The following is a 20,697-nucleotide window of genomic DNA, read 5'->3' as shown; positions in this document are numbered from 1 at the left end:
AAATGCTCAGTAAATAGATATTTAAATATTTACTGAGTGCTTACTGTGTGCAGAGCACTGCACTAAGCGCTTGGGAGAGTACAATAACAGACACATTCCCTGAGTCTTCCAGAACCCCTTCCTCCCTAGAATGCTGACTAGACCGAAAAAGCCCGCAATCTTAATGGATAAATTTTTGCCTCCATTTTATTTTGGAAGAATCGTTTCCTTATTTCATTAACGATGGCTCAAGTAGACAGGACGCTCCTTGTGGAACAGCACTCGCATCTACCAACTCTACTGTATTATTCTTGCCCAAGCGAACAATAAAGGGATCTGTACACAGTAGACTACGAGCTCCTTGTGGGCACATCTAACTCCATTATATTATACTTTCCCAAGTGCTGCTCTGCATGTAGTAGACTACAAATTCCTTATGGGCAGGGATCATGTCTATTATAAGAGTATTGGGCTTTCCCAAACCCTTAGTACAGTGCTTCACATACGGTAAACTGTAAACTCTTTGAGGGCAGGGATTGGGACACTTGGAACTTGACATTTTGCAGCTCTGTGCTGTGCATTTCAATGATAATACTACCTGATGAGAAAACATCTTTCCCTCCCCTGGGGGAAACCACTGCCACAGGAAGGAGAGTCAAAGAGCTCCAGTGTACTAGAACAAAATGACAGAGTCACAAAACTAGGACTTCAGGTGGGGTGAGACAGAAGGGGTGGACTTTCTTGTGGCCAGAGAACTGGTCGCTTCTTGATTTGCATTTTCCAAGTGCACTGCCAAGTGGGCATTCAATAAATACTACTACTACAACAACCCCTACTACTCCACCACTACTGCTATTAACTGCTACTCCACTGCTTCTACTACTACTACTAGGAAGAAATTGTTGAGCTCTAAAATAACTTATCCTGCAATAGTTATTGCTTTGTACCATTTTTCCTCCCCCCAAAAAACTCTTTATTTTTAGCTTGGGATTCTGGGTCCAGTGACAGCACTGTCAAACCCCAATAAAGAACTGTACTCGAGTTTATTTTTACATTCTTCTAAACAGATTTCAAAATTGAACTAAAAACCCCACTTCACAGCTTTTATTTGATTCCTCCCCATCTCAAGCCTGCCCTGAATACTCCCACCACTTTTCACATAAAAAAAGATTCAATCACGCACTCCAACCGCCTATCACACCCCAGGCAATTAAAAGGTGGTGGGGTGGGGAAGTGAAAGTAAAATGAAAATGACATCAGTGCTTATTTTTGGTCCAGAGTGATGTTGTGGGCAGGTGTATTGGTGCGTTGCTTCCTGACCGCTGCCCTGGAAGCCCCTTAAGTGTCCCAGGCTTCCTCAAAGGTAGGAAGCTTTCCGGCCTCATCCATGGACAAAGCCGGCAATGGTCCCAGAAAGGCAGGGACCGTGTCCACCAACTCTATCGCATTGTCCTTTCCCAACTGCTTAGAGCCATGCTCTGCACACGGTCAGCGCAAAGTGGAAGCCCTGACAATCAGCATGGCCTCTAAGGGATAGAATCTGGGCCTGGGATTCGGAAGGATCTGGTTTCTAATTCCAGCACCGCCACTTGTCTCCTGGGTGACCTCGGGCAAGTCACTCCACTTCTCTGTACCTCAGATCCCTCAACTGTAAATACTACTATATTGTACTCTCCCAAGCAATTAGTACAGTGCTCTGAACACAGTAGGCACTCAGTAAACAAGGCTGAATGACTGAGTGACTGGAGATTAAAACAGAGCCCCATGTATGACAGGAACTGTGTCCAATCTGATTAGCTTGGTTCTTCACCAGTGCTTAGTACGGTGCCTGGCACAAATACAATTAAAAAAAATAGAAACTGCAGACTGACTGAAACCCAACAGCCGCCACACAACTGCGATCATTTCTTTCTGTTTCCCTTAGGTTGGTCTTGCTTCGAGTGGGACTTTTTAAAAAGAGAGTGATGATATTTGACCAAACAGTCAGGTAATCTCCACACTGCCTCCAAAAACACTCAAGCACTGGCTTTGTTGAAATACCCCCGGTGTTCTTTTCTCTAAAATATTAAATTTACAATACGTACCCCCACCCCTGTAAGTCACTTCATTTCTCTGTGTCTCAGTGACCTCATCTGTAAAATGGGGATGAAAACTGTGAGCCCCATGTGGGACAGGGATTTTGTCCAACCCTATTTGCTTGTTTCCAACCCAGCACCTGGCGCAGTGCCTGCCACACAGTGAGGGATTAACAGATACCACAATTATTCTTCTTCTTATCCCGTGGCCACTGTGTCCAGACAGGCCCCACACTGGACAGTCTGGACACAATCAATCGATTAACAATGGTTTCTACTGAACACAGGACAATCAGCCAATGGTTTTTATTGAACATTTACTGTGTGCAGAGCATTGGACTAAGTGCTTGGGAGAGTACAACTGAGTTGAAAGACATAATCCCTGCCTACAAGGAATTTCCAACCTGAATAACTTCCTCAGTTTACCAGTGCGTCCTATCCACAGTGTGCACTGAAAACACTTTCTGGTGGAACTGAGGGCCAGTGATAACCTGGGCTTCTCACCATGCAGATCTGAAACACGCTTTTTGCCTCCCCGCCTTTTGCCAACGTTCCCTTACATTCCGAGTAGAGGAAAGAAAAACTGAATACACAAAACAGAGCCTTTGAAAAACCTCAGACGTAGTCAAAATGACCCTTTTGAAGTGCTTTTATTGTTATTACCCAGGATGCATCAACGTTTTCCTACAAAATACGTATTAAAATCACTGGGGCACTAAGGGCCTAATCAAGTTAAGTGCTATTGGCTTGCTGTTTTTACGCTCCCCCAATTGATTTTTCTTTTCCTTCCTCTAAAATATATTAAATTTACAATATGCACCCTCCTCCCCACTTCCCTTAACGTCTGGATATATTTTTGTGGCTGAGGGCTACATTAATTCATCAAAATCACAAAGTGAAGGGCCTCCATTTGTGTGGAGAATTTTAACCAGTTAGTAGTGAAAAACCTTTACTTCTCAGTTCAATGCACGGCTGTTAACCTATGGTGACTTCATTACTTCATAGTCTTCGTCTTAGCCACACACATTTGAAAAAGAGAATGATTTGCCAGGTTGAGTCTCTTTTGGCGGGAGGTGGGGGAGGAAGCACATCTGTACCTGGAAGTCACCTAATTTAAAGTCGCAATTATTTATTTTAAATCCAGATTATGGGGACAACAATTTTATTATTTTGCCGATGAAAAAGTGTCAGATGTTGAGTGTCAGAAGTTTTCCTATGTTCAAGAATCTCTTGAGAAAGTGCACCTGTGTTCAGATAACAGTACTGATAAAACTAGCAAAGTCACAGGCACTTACATAAAAAGATGACGCCCAGGTCACAAATGCCAATATTTTTCACAATTCTACTGCACTTGCAATGATTCTTTAGTAAAATCAGAAATTTACATTATTGGGGTACTTGGGGAAAAAATGGGGCTTATAGTAGATTTGGGTGAAGGTGAAGATGAACGTACTCTTCAGCCACGACTCTCCCAAGCGCTCAGTACAGTGCTCTGCACTCAGTAAGTGCTCAATAAATGTCAGGGATGACAATACAGCTGTTGCCTTTGGTCTATTATTTGTTGTTGTGAGGAAGAATGCTCCAAAGGCCCTAGAGATGGAGTGAGAGATTGTGGGATTTTTGTGAGATGGAGCTGCATGACAAAGACAGGAAAAAGGAGGAAACAAACATTGCCCTAAATTCATCTGGGGGAAATAATGAAAAACAAAAAAAGCCCGAGATGCTTGTTATGCCTCCTTGGGAAGCTTTAAATAAGAACCTTATCTCTCTCTCTCTCCTCTCTCTCTCTCTCTCTCTCTCTCATAGGCTTGATTTTCTCTGGGGCCTATCACAACACCACCTTTTATGAAGTCTGAAGTCACCTGTTATGTGAGGTCATATGTGGTAATTCCTTGCCAGTACAGATTCATTCTCCCTCCTCCTTGGAGCACCCACTCAAGGAGTTTTTCCTTCTTCCAGCCTTTATGACTTCCCCAGGGCAGGAGGAAAGTGAAACGCAGCGTTTCTGGGTGGATAGAGCATGGGAGTTATAGGAACCTGGGCTCCAAGCTTCGCCACTTGTCTGACCTTAGGCAAGTCACTTCACTTCTCTGGGCCTCAGTTACCTCATCTGTAAATTGGAGATTAAGACTGTAAGCCTCAGATGGGACATGGGCTTGTCTCCAACCTGATTAGCTTGTATCTCCCCCAGTGCTTAATACAGTGTCTTGCCTATAGAAGGGATGTAAATACTTCATTTGCCTCACCATCCACAACGGTACTTATTGAGCACTTACTGTGTGCAGAGTACCCTGCTAAGCACTTGGGAGAATACAGAGTTGGTAGACACATTCCCTGACCACTCTCTTGCATCCTCTGCCCAGGGACAAAAGGTTCAACTGTCAAGAACACTGGTGCAAATAAACAGAAATAAAAAGCTGCTACCAATTCCAATGACCTGGGGTCAAATGTTCATTCTCTTGGTTTTAGAACCCCCAGAAATTCTGGGTGCCCAATCTATCCATCTACTCAGAGGGACAATGGCTACCGCAGTTCTATGAGCTGGACTCAGAACTCCCTCCTATCCCGTCAGAGTTTGAGGAGGCCCAAAATGGTGGCCTTCAGGCCTATTAACTCTCTGAAGCCTGTCCCCCTTCTTAAAATCCCTGCCATTTTTTGCCCAGGCTCCCCTTCAACTGGCACTGGCAATTCTGTAGGAAAGGGGATGGCATATTGCTGGAGGAGAAGCTTCTTTCAGATTGACGTTGAACAGAAATCCATTGGCTTGAGATGTGTCTATACTGGGCATGACAAACGCACTAAAGCCATGGTAACTGCCCCAGTCGAGATAAAGAAATTTACCGGGTTTGTCAAAGGCCGTCTCTGTTTTCCATTTTCGCATCGCACATCACACCACCTCTCTAAAAACCACAAGAATCACTTTCGTTTTGCCGTGCACTCAAATGACAACAGAGGCCTGTTAACTTACAGCAAAGTTCCCTGTATGTAAACACTAAGCGCTGATTAAACGGCAAGACTCTGCTGCAAGCCCACACGCTCTTTGGGGTTTGATTAAAATTGACAACGCGCTGTTCAGTCGAGTTAAACTTTTCTTGGCGTCTTAGGTTGTGCTACAAATTCAAATTGGGACATTTTACCTCTGGACTTCCATCCACTTTTAACACTCCAAGTTCCCCTTAGAGAATAAAGCCACTTTGTTATCCTGTAGGTCCCGAGTGTCCAGTGCAAGTGCCCTGCATCAAGTGGGCACTCAATAAATGCTACTTATGATGGCATTTCTTAAGCACTTACTATGTGCAAAGCACTGTTCTAAGCACTGGGGAGGATACATGGTGATCAGGTTGTCCCACCAGGGGCTCACAGTCTTCATCCCCATTTTACAGATGAGGTAACTGAGGCCCAGGGAAGTGAAGTGACTTGCCCAAGGTCGCACAGCTGACAACTGGCAGAGCAGGGATTTGAACCCATGACCTCCGACTCCAAAGCCCGCGCTCTTTCCACTGAGCCACGCTGCTTCTCAGTACTACTGAGTACTACTTCTCACTACTACTCGATATTCAAACTCAGGCCAGAAACTGAGAAGGTGAACAGTAGGTGTAGAGCAGTAATGGCATTGTATTTATTGAGCACTAAACCAAGGGCTTGGGAAGTACGAAACAGAGAAGTGACAGTCAATGGTCTTTATTGAGCACTTACTGTGTGAAGAGCACTGTATTAAGTGCTTGGGAGAGCACAATACAACAGACACACCCTCTGCCCACAACGAGCTTCAACGAGCTAGAAATTCCTAGGTAGTATCATATCTTCCCTCTACTGTGTCATACTCAGGACTTAGCTGAGCACTCTGCACATAGTAGGTCCTCAATAAGCACTCCTGATTGACCTTATAATTCCACCTTCCTTTTGGTCTTCTCTTCTCCCAGGGAAAAAAGATATCCCAGTTTTGACTTTCCTTCTCCAGTCTTACTAGAAGAAATCTACAGCGTGAGTCAGAGTATTCTGGGCCCTCTGTATCAGTTTTTGCCCTTTACCTCACTATCCAGGGCTTAGAACAGTGTAAGTGCTTAACAAATACCATCATTATTATTATTATTATCTGCCAAAACACCTACTCTCAGGTAGTGCTGCTCCTTTCTGTGGCTCTTGGGGAATTTTCAAGCTCTAACAGGTGACTTGACTAATACAGAGGATTCAAGGAATCAACAATATTTATTGTTGCTTACTATGTGCACAGCACTGAACTAAGCGCTTGGGAGAGTACATTACCACAGAATTAGCAGACATATTCCCTGCCCATAATGAGTTTACAATCTAGAAGGAAGATTTCCTTGTGTTGCTAAATGCTAAACTACCATTTTGCCACCTCGGTAGCAAGCACGCTTTCTTCCCACGCTCGGTTTTCTTTCACTAGCAGCCGTGCCTTTGCTGGCTCGTGGCCACTCTAACCCCAGAATTCTACCTCACCGGCCCAAAGATCAGTATTCTCAATTTATTCTCAATTTATACCTATGCTGTTTATTTTTCCTCTCCCTAAAAATACCATCCTTTTCTGACCCTCTCAACTTCATTCAGCCTGCTCAATTTTGACAACTTTGGTGAATACTACAGGAAATTTTGAATTTTAATATTCTGCTCCAAAGGTTAGGTCAACCCACCCAGCATGGAGTTATTTGCCATCTTAATAAGTTGTGTTTTCAACGTTGTTATCCAGGTTACCGATTACAGTGCTAAATAACATTTTACTTTGGACTAAAATAATCCAAACAGATCAAGCTTGACATTTCACTCTAATGCTTAATTATTTAGATTTATAGAAAGCTGCACCTAGAACGTTAAAAAACCCACTTAGCTCAGTTAATGATAAAAATGATAAATAATAAAAGCATTTGTTAAGCACTTACTGTATGCCAAGAACTGTCCATTCATTCATTCAATCATATTTATTTTTCATTCATTCATTCAATCGTATTTATTGAGCACTTACTGTGTGCCGAGCACTGTACTAAGCGCTTGGGAAGTACAAGTTGACAACATACAGAGACGGTCCCTACCCAACAGCGGGCTCACAGTCTAGAAGGGGGAGACAGACAACAAAACATATTAACAAAATAAAATAGAGTAGTAAATATTGAACATTTACTGTGTGCAGAGCACTGTGCTAAGCACTTAGCACTGGAGCAGATACAAGATAATGAGGTCCCACATGGGACTCACAGTCTAAGTAGTAGGAAGAACAGGTACTGAAACCCCATTTTGCAGATGAAGGAACTGAGGACCAGAGAAGGAAAGTGACTTTTCCAAGGTCACAGAGCAGACTAGCAATGGGGGTGGGGGCTAGAACATAGGTCCTCTGACTCCCAGGCCCACTGCTCTTTCCACTAGGCTGAACAGCCTCTCCTGATGATGTTGAATGCCACAGTGGCATACAGGCTGCAGACCACTCTCTTTTCTTGCCAAGATCATAAGGCCCTAAACCCTTCCAAACCCTTGGGGATTTCCTACCTCTGTTGAGTGGGAGGTTTAAAAACTTTTCCGGGCTCCACACCCCATTCGTCTTTAGAAAACAGAGCCCAATTCCCCCTCCTTTCCCTTTCAAAGAATAACACATCTCCCACACTATGTGAGCCTCCCCAAACCACTCGGAACTTCATTTTTAAACCGCCGGACTCAGCTGGTGTCATCCTGGAAAAGGTGATCTGGCTGGGTCATTCTGTAGGACAGGAGGAAATTTCACTTCCAATGTAAGGTGTCTATGAAAGCCATTTTTTGGGTTAACTCATTTTGTATGGAGGCTGCTTTTGCAGAAGATTGCTTTAATGCTAAAGAACTCTGCACACAAAGAAGATCTGCAAATGAACTCCATAGACGTCTCTGCTTCCTATCCAACTTCCTCTCCCTCTCCATCAGACAATTTTTCATGTATCCTACGAGCTTGGACGCTTCAAGTTACAGACCTGTATCTCAAAAGATGCCCCAAAAGAAACAAATCTGCCTCCATTTCCCCTGAGTTGGAAACACTGACAGTATTTTGGTACCTTTTAAAAACACACATACATACACACACACACACACACAACCCCCCGCCCCCCCAGATTAGATGCTTCCCCCCTCCCCTGGGGCCCAGTATAAAACTCCTGGAATAAAACTATACCAATAAAAAGGCTCTTCATCCTTTCCAACGAAAGAATCCCGCTATTCAAAGCCTTAAATTTAACCTATTTTTAGGCTCCAGCTTCATTTTGAACCACTTCACATTGTTCTCTCAGAAATCTTTCCTCCTGTTAAAGATACCAATTAAATACACATTTACATTTGTATTGGTTTAAATTATTCTTTTTAAAGTCCCCCCCCCCCCCCAAAAAAAAGTCACTTGATATTCGTAGTCCACTCCCACCCTTCCCCTAAAACCTTGCAGGAAATATCAGGATGTAGATACGTGAACATTATCCCGGGTGAGTTCGCTGATTGCTAATTTTCAAAGATTTGTTTAAATTACCCATGGAACCAGCAGTGCACTTTTGAACTCCAGGATGCTCTCAAGATACACACCACAGGAGGTTCCAGAGAGGAAACTTCTTCAGATGTACAGGATCAGAAGAACCCACATGGCAATGAGGAAAAATAATAATAATAGCACAGGCCCGGGAGTCAGGTTCTAATCCTGACCCTACCAACTGCTTACTGTGTGACACTGGGCAAGTCACTTCAGTCCTCCAGTTTCCTCAACTGTAAAATGGGGATTAAAAACCTCTATTCCTTCCTATTTAGACTGTGATACCCATGTGGTACAGGGATTGTGTCCAACCTAATTAACTTGTACCTGTCCCAGCACATAGAACAGTACTTGATACATAGGAAGCCCTTAATTATCATACAAAAATAAGTTAAGCACTTGCTATGTGCCAAGCACTGAACTAAGCGCTGGGGTAGATTCCAGATGATCAGGTTGGACACAGTACCTTCCCATCATGGGGCTCACAGTCTAAGTAGGAGGGAAAACGGGAATCAAATATCCATTTTAGATGAGGAAACTGAGCCTTAAAGAAGTGAAATGACTTGTCCAAGGTTGCCCAGCAGGCAGGCGGCGGAGTCGGGATGAGAACCCAGGTCCTTTAACTCCCAGGCCTGGGCTCTTTCCACTAGGCCACACTGCTTCCCGCAATCTCATGCTGAATCATGAGTCTGATGGTCCTGTCAACAGATTAAGAGAGGGGATGGGGAACGATGAGAAGGGGGATGGCAGGAAGTTGTGGCAGGAGCAGAAAGTCAGACAAGGAGATCGAAGAGAAGCACCCTGACCTCCTGTAAAGCGCCTATGACTGGGTGCCAGAAGCCCTGGGTTCTAATACCAGTTCTGTCCCTTGCCTGTTGGGTGACCTTGGGCAGTCATCTTTGGAGGGCCCGTTTCCCCACCTGTAAAATGGGGATTCATTACTGGTTCTCCCTTCTCAGACCCTGAGCCCCAGGTGGGACGGGGACTATGTCTCATTTGATTGTCCTGCAGCTATCCCAGTGGACAGTGTCTGGCATACTGTAAGCACTCAACATATCCCAAAATTATGATTATTCCAGAGCTCTCAGGGGACACAAGGTGACAGGGTTAGCTGAGTGGGAGAGAAAGCTGGCAGTGGGGGGACCTGGGATGAGGGTGCGTGGTCTCCCTCGGCCTTTTGCCGTTCCTCTCCAATCTAGTGTAGAGGGCCCAGGCCTGGGAGTCAGAAGGACCTGGGTTCTAATCCTGGCTCCACCACTTGACTGCTATGTGACCTTGGGCACGTCACTTCACTTCTCTGGGCCTCAGTTCCCTCATCTGTAAAATGGGGATTAAGACAGGGAGCCCTATGTGGGACATGGACTGTGTCCAACCTGATTAGTTTGTATCTATCCCAATGCTTAATACAGTGATTAAATACCATTTAAGCTGCCAGAGGCCAGCTCTGAGGCAAGAAGAAGGTTGGTTGGGTAGAAACCTCTCCCTGCAGACACAGGAATATTCCTGATAAACTTTTATCTGAATTCCACAGTTGTTTAGTCTCTGCTCAGTTACCACCTGCCACAAATGTGGGTTGTGTTTAGAGTATCCGACCCCTGTGGGGTCTAAACTTCTTGAGGGCTGGGGTATTTGGACTACTATGCTCCCCCAGGCTTTCAGGGTAGTGCTGGGACTGCCATTTGGTGAAAAGGGTGAACCAAAGCCCTTTGAGTCCCAGAAACGAGGAGGAGCAGGCTGAAGAATTTAGGGTGGTGGTGAAGCTCGATGAGGGATGACCCCACTGAACTGAAAGCCCTACCGAGAGAAAATGAAAGCAGCAAAGCAAATGGATGCTCCACAAAGATCTTGGTGAGTTGAAGGAGATGCTGGCATCGGTCCTGTGAAGAGGAGACGGAGCTGGAAATGGGGTTCAAGAGACTTGGGGGTACCTCAGGGAAACAAGTCCGGGAGCCCAAGAACAGGCCATCCGGATCATGACAAATACAGAAAAAATGGGGTGGTGGTGGTGGGGGCGGGGGGTGAACTGAGTTAATAATAATAATGGTATTTGTTAAGCACTTACTCTGTGCCCGGCACTGTACTAAGTGCTTGGGTAGATTCAAGCAAATTGGGTTGGACACAGTCCTTGTCCCATATGGGGATCATTCCCTATTTTACAGATGAGGTAACGAGCACAGAGGTCACAAGGTCACAGCAGACAAGAGGAGGAGCCGGGATTAGAACCCAGTGTCCATTTCCAGGAAGACAAACGCCACTTCGGGGGTTCAGAGCAGCCACCTGGAGAGGGGCAGCCAGGGCAGGAGTCTGGTCGGGACGCCTGGGTCCAGCCCAGCGGTTGGTGGAGGGAGGGGAGGGGATGGAGAGAAAGGGCCTAAAGCTGGACCATTTCTTGCAGACTCCCCCTTTCCTCCCCGTCCCTGCTTTAAGACCACCACCATTTTTGTTTTTTTTTTGGGGGGGGGTCTTTCTCTTTAAGCTCTCCCATCTACAACCCATCATGCCAACCCTCCCCCCAGCCTGGAAGGGGCTCAGTAAGTCAGTCGATCATATTTGAGTGCTTACTGTGTGCAGAATACTGTACCAAGTGCTTGGGAGAGTACAATATAACAATAAACAGACACATTCCCTGCCCACAATGCACTTACAGTGTAGAGAGGAAGACGGGAATTAATATAAATAAATTACAGATATGGGCATAAGTACTGTGGGGCTGGGAGGAGCGGTAAATAAAGGGAGCAAGTCGGGGGATGCAGAAGGGAGTGGGAGAAGAGGAAAGGAGGGCTTAGTCAGGAAAGGCCTTTTGAAGGACATGGGCCTTCAAGCGTCCCTAAACACCGTCCCATCAGTCAATGGTACTTATGGAGTACTTTACTGTGGGCCCAATATCTGTAATTTTATGTATATATGTACATATCTGTAATTTTATTTATTTGTATCGATTTCTGCCTCCCCTCTCTCTAGACTAATACCTTGTTGTGGGCAGGGATCACCACTGTTTATTGCTGAATTGTTCTTTTCCAAGCGCTTAGTACAGTGTTCTGCACAGAGTAAGCACTTAATAAATATGTCTGAATGAATGAATACTGCACTAGGCACTTGGGAGAAGTTACAAAACAGTGTTGGCAGCTAAAGTCCCACCCCACAAGCAGCTCAGTTGGGGTTGGGGGTGGGCGGGGGGGGGAGGCATTAATATAAATAAAAGAAACGCATGATGTGGGATCAGTAAAGGGCCATTTCCTCCACTAATTGGTCTCTCAGCTACTGTGCATTCTCAATAGGCCCAAAGGAATATATATCTATTTTCACTCTCAGCCCGGTTTTATTAGTCAAATTGTGTCTACCGTTTCCCCATTAGATTAGCCTCTGGACTGTGTGATTGTTGAGGGCAGGTAATGTGTCTACCAATTCTGTTATAACATTCTCCCAAGCACTTAGTACAGTGCTATGATACAGTATGCGCTCAGTCAATACAAGTGATTGATCCGTTAGATTAGAAGCTCCTTGAGATCAAGGATCACATCTTTTGCAGTTTCCTCCAATGGCTAGTACCACGCTCAATTAACACCGTTGACCCTGAAAAAATTTCTTAAGGCCGACCCAGCCATTTTGCAGGAAACTGTTTTGCCTAAGAAACTTCAATAGTCCAAAGCCTCAGTAAATAAAAGGCAGTATTTCCAGCCAACTTTTTTTTATGGTGTTTGTTAAGCACTTACTACGGGTCAAACACTGTTCTCAATGCTGGGGTAGAGGCAAGCAAATGAGTTTGGACACAGTCCCTGTCTCTCATGGGGCTCACAGTCTAAGTAGGAGGTATAGAACAGGAGAACTGAGGCACAGGGAAGTTAAGTGACTTGCCCAAGGTCACGCAGCATGCAGTTGGCAAAGCCAGGATTAGAACTCTAGAGGCTCATGCTCTTTCCACTAAGCCAGGATGTTTCTCTTTTTAAGCGATTTAGGCTATTACTCCCTTTTACCTGATATTTATTAGTAAAACCACTCCACCCAGGCTTAGCAAGGAGAGAAAGAGATACCGGGTACTGCTTGTTTTTTGAACCTTTGGGCACACTGCCAAAAACACTATACCCAGTTTTTACCCTTTAAGCTATCAACATCTGACTAGAAGCATCATTCTTTCCACTTGGGCCTCTGCTAATCCCTCAATCCCTCACCCACCTTAGCCAATACTCCTCCATTTTCAAATAACCATAGACATAACCAGAAGTTACGTGCCTACCAACTCTATTGTATTGGACTCTCCCAAGCGCTCAGTACCGTGCTCTGCATACGGTAAGCGCTCAATAAATACCATTGAGTGATTGATGGATTTTCCCCTGGAGAGCCTTGTTTTAGCCACTGATCCACGTCCGGGTCCAACAGAAATGCCATACTGTTGGCTTTAAGGCTCTCAATCAGCTCTCCTGCTCCTATCTCACCTCGCTGATCTCCTCCTACAACACAGCCCAGACACTGGGCTTCTCTAACGCCAACCCACTAGCTGTACCACCCGGTATCGGCTTATCGCACCGCTGACTCCTTGCCCATGTCCTCCCTCCGGCCTGGAACTCTCTCCCCCATCACATGAGACAGACCGCCGCTCTCCCCTCCATGGGTCTGGTGATTTCTCACACCCTTAATCTGCAGAAGATCAGTCCTGGGTGGAAATACCAAACGAAAAAAAAATTACCAATATCACTTTTAACGATGCATTTTGTTCAAACGGCATCGAATCCTTTTAAACTTTTTACTAAAATGGAAATGAAGGAAGCAGAGAAAAAGCACAGAAATCCAAACCTGGCTAAATTCAGATTTTTTGGTGAGCGGCTAAATCAGTGGGTTTGCTTTGCATGATAGTGTACAGACTTGGGTCAGCCTGGTAGAAAGTTGAAGTGTGAAACAAAAACTGAAGTCATTTTCAGAAAATGACAAGCTCCAAATATCTCCAAAGTCCTAGCGCTACTTCAATAAACTAAAACTAACAATATTCAGCAAATACCAAACAGTGTATTCCCCTTGTGTGCTGTCATGAGAAATCCTGGTAACTGAATTATACAATGGGTAGTCAAGATACTTTGCATTGGCTGGCCTTTCTTCAGTCAGTAGCTTCCTTTTTCCTTTATTGTTCCTGAATTTACACAGACTTCAACTAAATATCAACATCAACTACCCCAAAACTAGTGACATTATGGATTGCACATATTTGGACATTTTAAAATAAATGACCAGCATACCACCAGGAGGAAGAGACTTAGCTTCTAATCCACCCGAAAACATTTTGTTTTGTAAATACAAGAGAGGATTTGAACATTCTTGATCGGTGAAGGGAAATCAGGGCCTGGGAGAAAGAAATTCCCCGACAGTCCAACTCACCCACTAAGCAGGTGTCTGTCCAGCTGGTACCCTGAGGGGAGAGGATTTTGGGAACCCTGGCTGCCAAGGCCCTGCATGGCTCTTCAGGGTGCCTTCCAGTTCCTGCTCTGCCTTTTGGAATTTAAGTAACTGGAGCAAGGGACATTTGTTTCATTACCTGGCTGCGCTGATCATTTGTGGTTTTAAAGTGGGTAAGTTTCGCTTATTTGGAGTGACCTCTGTGGTCACATTTCATGGTTCACGGCCTGAGGAGAACCACAGAACCCTGAATAACAATGTCCACTCAACTGTAAAAACAGCAGTGGGTTTCTGCCCCTGTCAGTGCCTCTTAGGGGGCTGCAAAAGGGTAAGGTATGGACCCTCGGTGGTGGCATTGTTTTGGCCACTTCTGGCAAAGTCAAGAAAACTGGGCCTAGGAACAGGAGTGTGGCAGGGAGAGGGAGAGAAAGGGAGGGAGAGAGAGACAGACAGACAGACAGGCAGACAATGAACACACTACTCCTGGCTAATCGTGCTTTTGCCAGGCAAGGCAAATCTGAGGAATGGACCCTAAATTCAGTAGAATTTACACATGTGTTGTGTGTGTAAGGTATACACCAACTATCTTGAATTTTAAGGTTTTACTTTCAACTGGCAACTCCATAAGCAGACTTTTAGGTGTTTTACAAATTAAGTTTGGTTTTCCTAGCAAAACTCCCTGTAAAAAAAGTCATAACAATAAAACTGCATTCAAAAGCATGGTCCCCAAAATCTACCAAATATAGTGTGACACCTTATGAAGTTCCAAATTTGAATCGTTCATTCTTTCTCCACAGAACTCTGGGTAGAGCAGAGTTAAGACTGGGAAGTGTTCCATTAGTATTGATTTAACACTTTAGCACCAAACTCTTCTGCAAATGAAACCTCTCGCATTGCCCCTTGAAACAGTACCAAGTTACAAAGGAAACGTAAATGGAAGAAAGGGGTAGGATTACCCTCCCAGGGCCACAGAGGACACCAAATTTGAAGGAGCTTTACAATCCACTTTCCAGAATTCTCTCAACACACCCATCTCACCCGTCTCCGTCTCGCACGGAAACAGCCAAAAACCTTAAGAAACAATGACAGAGAGAAGTGAGAATTAGACCTTGGGGAAAAGGGCAGTAGTGGGAAGAAGCAGAACAAAGAGCTGGCCTGTCAGTCCACCTGCTCTGCCAGGGTGACAACCTCTCTGATTAGGACACAGCCTACACCCCTTTCTCCAAGGGCTGCAATGAGGCCAAGAGGGAACTGAGCTGAAAACAGTCTGTCAGAGTGCGTTTGTACCTTTTAGGCACTGAGCAAAACCCAAGTGATCTGGAATAAGATCCCACGGAGGTCGGAAAGACGACCTCTTAGTTCTAAGTTTTCTCTGAGTCTTCTGGTTTCTCGAGACTTAATTGGGGCTCTGGGGGTGGGGGAGGTTCTTACATTTACTCAATTGCTTCTGTCAAATTAGTACCCATCATCATAAAAGGTCACCAGTTTGGTCATTGAAGACATAACTATGTGGGTAACCTGGTCAGCTCTGGGGAGGAACTAAAGACCATCTGGGCATTCTCTTCAATTTTATAGATAAAAATTTAAACTTTTTCTGGCCATCTAAAGTAACAGACAATTCTCTCCCAGGAGAAACTGCAACATGCACACTCGCAGAGTCCAACTGGAATCAAATTTGTTATTCTGGTGGTGGTGACCCCCGGCTGGGCTTGCCAAGAGGAAGACTCATTTATGTACAAGTTAATTGGACTTGAAGTAAATATAAGCTGGAAAACAGTGGGGTTTTCAAGTCTCACCTCACCCCAAAGCCCCAACTGGGAAGATTGATCAATCTTTCAGTAGTATTTATCAAGCGCTTACCGGGATCGAGCACTGTACTAAGTGCTTGAAAGAGCCCGTTGTTGGGTAGGGACCGTCTCTATATGTTGCCGATTTGTACTTTCCAAGCGCTTAGTACAGTGCTCTGTGCACATTAAGCGCTCAATAAATATGATTGAATGAATGAATGAACAGACCTGGTAGACGGGTTTCCTGCCCACAAGATCAGGATTGTTTATTGCCAGTTTATACCCAACCAAATAGAGCTAGGCTCTGAAGAACCTTTTTCAATTTTTCCAACAAAACACTCTTTTGCTGGTCTGTGCTGCATACTTTTAACTGTTTGGTCCTTCTAAACCATTAGCTGGACTACACAGTTTAACACCCCACAACCAAAATCTATCATGCATGAGACCCAAAAGATACCTAGCCTAGTTCTCATGGGGCAAATGCAGCCGGGAGGGGAAAGCAAATAAAAATGTTAGTTGGAATGCAGAGAGATCAATTTCGGGGCCACATGGCTTACCTACACATAGCAAACTGTGGATGGCCCAAATGTATCAGTCAGAATACACTTGGTTATTCTCTGAAGTTATGAAGTTTGACCGTCTCTCACTCCTTAATAGCCTTATTTAATTGTGGCATTTGTTAAGTGCTATGTGCCAGGCACTGAACTAAGTGTGCTGGAGAAAATACAAGATAATCGGGATGGACACAGAGTCCCTGTTCCACATGGAGCTCAGTCTTAATCCCCATTTTCCAGATGAGGAAACTGAGGCACAGAGAAATTAAATGCCTTCCCCAAGGTTTCGCAGCAGACAAGTGGCAGAGCCAGGATTAGAACCCAGGTCCTCCTGACTTTTAGGCCAAGTACTTTCCACTAGGCCATGCTGCTTCTCTAAGCAGACTTAATGAGGGCAGGGGAGGTTAGGAAAAGATACAAGGTTCAACAGAAGAACAGCCTAATTTGGTTCCTACTATTGGAGTAAATTACTAAAGCTTCTTTCCATTCCCTCTGAGGATGGAAGTTTAAGCTAAATAACCAAAATAAAATATATTCAGAAACATATCAAGAATTCCACTCGCCCACCTGCAAATGCCAACCTTTCATCCTTTCTACTTATCGATGTTGTGCAAATATTTGGTTACTCTGCAGAAAGTCGTTAAAGGCTAAAATGCCCGACCTACCCCTTGAGCCACTGACTTGCTGAAAAAGTTCCTCTAATGGATCATCTGATACAAATATCGATAGAAAGGCCAAACCCTTTGCCTTTAAAAGCATATTTCCCTGGGGTTGGACGAGGGGTGAAAAATGCCCTCCCCAAGAATAGATAACAATAATACTTGTTAAGCGTTTACTATGTGCCAAGCACTGAGTAAAGCACTGGGGTGGCTACAATCGGGCAGTCGCATTTTATTGAGTGCTTACTGTGTGCAGAGCTCTGTGAGTGCTCGGGAGAATACAACAGAACAATGCTGTCTCATACAGTGCTGGCAGTCTAAGTCATCCCAGAGAGATACTCCTCCCTAAGTCCATTTTCCCTAGCATTCAGGTAGTTATCCATCCTTGCTGACCATCCACTTAGAGAAGCAGCATGGCTTAATGGATAGAGCATGGGCCTGGGACTCAAAAGGACCTGGGTTCTAATCCCACTCCACCACATATCTGCTGTGTGACCTTAGGCAAGTCACTTCACATCTCTGGGCCTCGGTCACCTCATCTGTAAAATGGGGATTAAGACTGTGAGCACCACGTGGGACAACCTGATTACCTTGTATCTATCCCAGTGCTTAGAACAGTGCCTGGCACATAGTAAGCGCTTAACAAATACCATCATTATTATTAGTAGTAGTGGTAATATTATTTATTCTCTGGGCCTCAGTCACCTCATCTGTAAAATGGGGATTAAGAGTGTGAGCCCAGTGCAGGACAAGGACTGTGTCCAACTTAACTTGGATCTACCCCAAAGTATAGACCAGCGCTTAGCACACAGTAAGAACTCAATAATAATAATGATGTTATTTGTTAAGCGCTTACTATGTACAAAGCACTGTTCTAAGCACTGGGGTACATACAAGGAAATCTGGTTGTCCCATATGGGGCTCACAATCTTAATCCCCATTTTACAGATGAGGGAATGGACACACAGAGAAGCTAAGTGGCTTGCCCAAAGCCACACAGCAGTCAAATCAATCAATCATATTTATTGAGCGCTTACTGTGTGCAGAGCACTGTACTACGCGCTTGGGAAGTACAAGTTGGCAACATATACAGTCCCTACCCAACAGTGGGCTCACAGTCTAGAAGTCTAAACACCATGCCAACCTCGTTCACTTCAAGTTTATCCTTTCCTGCCTTAACTCAGCCCTCTCCTCTGCCAGACAAAACTATTTCTCCTCCCTCATTGACACCCATGCCCATCACCCCCGCCAGCTCTTCCGTACATTCAACTCCCTTCTCAGACCCCCGGTTCCTCGCCCTCCTCCTTCCCTCACCCCCAACGATCTGGCCTCCTACTTCATTAACAAAATTAAATCCAAATAGCATTATTACTGTTATAGTAAGTGTTTAACAAATAGCATTATTATTGCTGTTAAAGTAAGCGCTTAACAAATAGCATTATTATTGCTGTTATAGTAAACGCTTAACAAATAGAATTATTATTGCTGTTATAGTAAACGTTTAACAAATAGCATTATCATTGCTGTTAAAGTAAGCGCTTAACAAATAGCATTATTATTGCTGTTATAGTAAACGTTTAATAGCATTATTATTGCTGTTATAGTAAACGTTTAACAAATAGCATTATTATTGCTGTTATAGTAAATGCTTAACAAATAGCATTATTATTGCTGTTATAGTAAACGTTTAACAAATAGCATTATTATTGCTGTTATAGTAAACGTTTAACAAATAGCATTATTATTGCTGTTATAGTAAACGTTTAACAAATAGCACTGTTATTGCTGTTAAAGTAAGCGGTTAACAAATAGCATTGTTATCGCTGATTAAGTAAGCGCTTAACAAATAGCATGTTATCGCTGATTAAGAAAGCGCTTAACAAATAGCATCATTACTGCTGTTAAAGCGCTTAGCAAATAGCATTATTATTGCTGTGAAAGTAAGCGCTTAACAAATACCGTTATTATTATAAGCGTTACTTGTACCTATTTATTTTATTTTGTTAGTATGTTTGGTTTTGTTCTCTGTCTCCCCCTTCTAGACTGTGAGCCCACTGATGGGTAGGGACTGTCTCTGTACGTTGCCAGCTTGTACTTCCCAAGCGCTCAGTACAGTGCTCTGCACACAGTAAGCGCTCAATACGATCGATTGATTGATTATTGTTTTGGTAGGCGCTGAAATACCGTCATTGTAAGCGATTAACTAATAGCATTACTATAGTAAGCGCTTAAACACCGGCGCTCAATACAGTGCTTTGCAGCCGGTAAGCGCTCAACCAATGCCGTCATTATCACTATCACCATTATTATCACGCTGACTCCGGATGGCTTAAAGGCGCCGCTGTTTCTCGGTCGGCGGGCAGAAAGGCAGGCGGCTGCCTTAAAGGGGAGGGGGCGCGGGGCCGGGCCGGGCGCACTGTTTATTCCGGACATGTGTGAGGCTGGCCGTCCTCCCGACCCAGCCACTACCTGCGCGTCACCGCAAGGCCCGCCCCCGCAGCCCGGCCCCCATTGCACGGGCCGCCTGTCAATCACAGCCCCAACGCGCTCGCTCTCCCTCTCTCCCTCCCTCCCTCTCTCTCTGTCTCTCTCTTCGGTTCCGGAGGCGGCCAGCGCGGGGCTGCCGCCCCCACCCCGCGCCCGCCAGGCCTCGGCCGCTCCACCTGCAAGCCCGCCCCCCTTCCCACCCTCGCACAACGGCCCCGGTTGGGTGGGCGAGCCCCACACCACGAACGACCGAGGGGACCCCCCCCAAAAAAACCAAAAAAAAAGAATAAAAGTTTCTGGCCGTACAGCCCCGACCACTGTTACGACGTTTAAATGAATGAGAGGGAAAGGAAATAAAGCGCGGGGCGGGTTAAGGAACGGGGCCATGGAGGCGACAGTCCCGCTGTCCCGCCTCTGCCCCCTCCGCGACTCGGGGGCGGTCAAACGAGGCTTTCGGGCCCCGGAGGATGGAAAGTGTTTCCCTGAAAAGCAACTTCTGAGAGGCGCCGACGCTCTGTTTCCCCGTGCCCCCCACCCCCGCCGATCCCCTGCTCCTCCTCCTCCTCCTGGCCCAGGCGGAGGGCAGTGGGCACGGCGGGGTGGGGGGGAGCCCGGCCGGGTTCCTTACCTTTCGGGGTTCGCCGCCCTCCTCCGCCTCCCTGTGAGTGCAGCGGGCTTCTACCTGTGAAACCACCATACCAGTCCCCCCCCGGCTGCCGCAGCGCCAACGCCGCCGCCGTCGCCGCCTTCTTGCTTCGCTCTTTGTTTCCCACCAGCGCCGCCGCCGCCGCCGCCACTGGACCGTCAGGAGCGGTCTGCTGCTGCTGCTGCTCCCTTCCTCCTCCTCCTCCTCCTGCTGCTGCTGCTGCTGCTACTCCTGCAGCTAGAGCTGCTGGCGGGGGGGCTCCTCCTGCCACTGCTGCTGATCCTCCTCCTCCTCCTCCTCCTCCTCCTCGTCCTCCGCAGGCCGTGGCTGCTGCTGCTGCTGCTGCTGCCGCCGCCGTCTCCTCCTCCTCCTCCGCCGCCGCCTCCTCCTCCTCGCCCCCCTCGCTTTCATTGAAAGCAAACAAGCATCATGGCGACGGGCGCGGGCTCGGGCCCCGGCCCGGGAGGGGGGACTCGGGCGGCGGGCCGGGGGACCCGGGGCGGGGCCGAGCCGCCCGGCCGCTCCACATTCCCGGCGCTCATTGGCTGCGGCCGACGGGCGCTTCCATTCCCGCACCGACGCGGGGGCACCACAACAAACGCCCCCTTCCTCCTCTCACCTCCCTCGCCCCC

At 46.0% G+C, this 20,697-nt stretch overlaps 1 protein-coding gene across 2 annotated transcripts in view; it reads right to left on the bottom strand.

The window, feature by feature from the left end:
• CNOT6 (CCR4-NOT transcription complex subunit 6) overlaps positions 1-20,220 on the bottom strand; it is a 48,426-nt gene extending 28,206 nt beyond the window's left edge. For both annotated transcript variants that reach the window (XM_038770830.1, XM_038770831.1), the window contains exon 1: positions 20,048-20,220. The gene's annotated coding sequence lies outside the window, so the exon portion shown is untranslated. The remainder of the gene's footprint in view (positions 1-20,047) is intronic.
• Positions 20,221-20,697: the final 477 nt, after the last annotated feature.

The sequence above is a fragment of the Tachyglossus aculeatus genome, chromosome X2 (genome assembly GCF_015852505.1).
Source record: "Tachyglossus aculeatus isolate mTacAcu1 chromosome X2, mTacAcu1.pri, whole genome shotgun sequence".
In the NCBI taxonomy this organism is placed as follows: Eukaryota; Metazoa; Chordata; class Mammalia; order Monotremata; family Tachyglossidae; genus Tachyglossus; species Tachyglossus aculeatus.
Note: the sequence above shows the minus strand (reverse complement) of the source record. Positions and strands in the feature narration are given on the sequence as shown.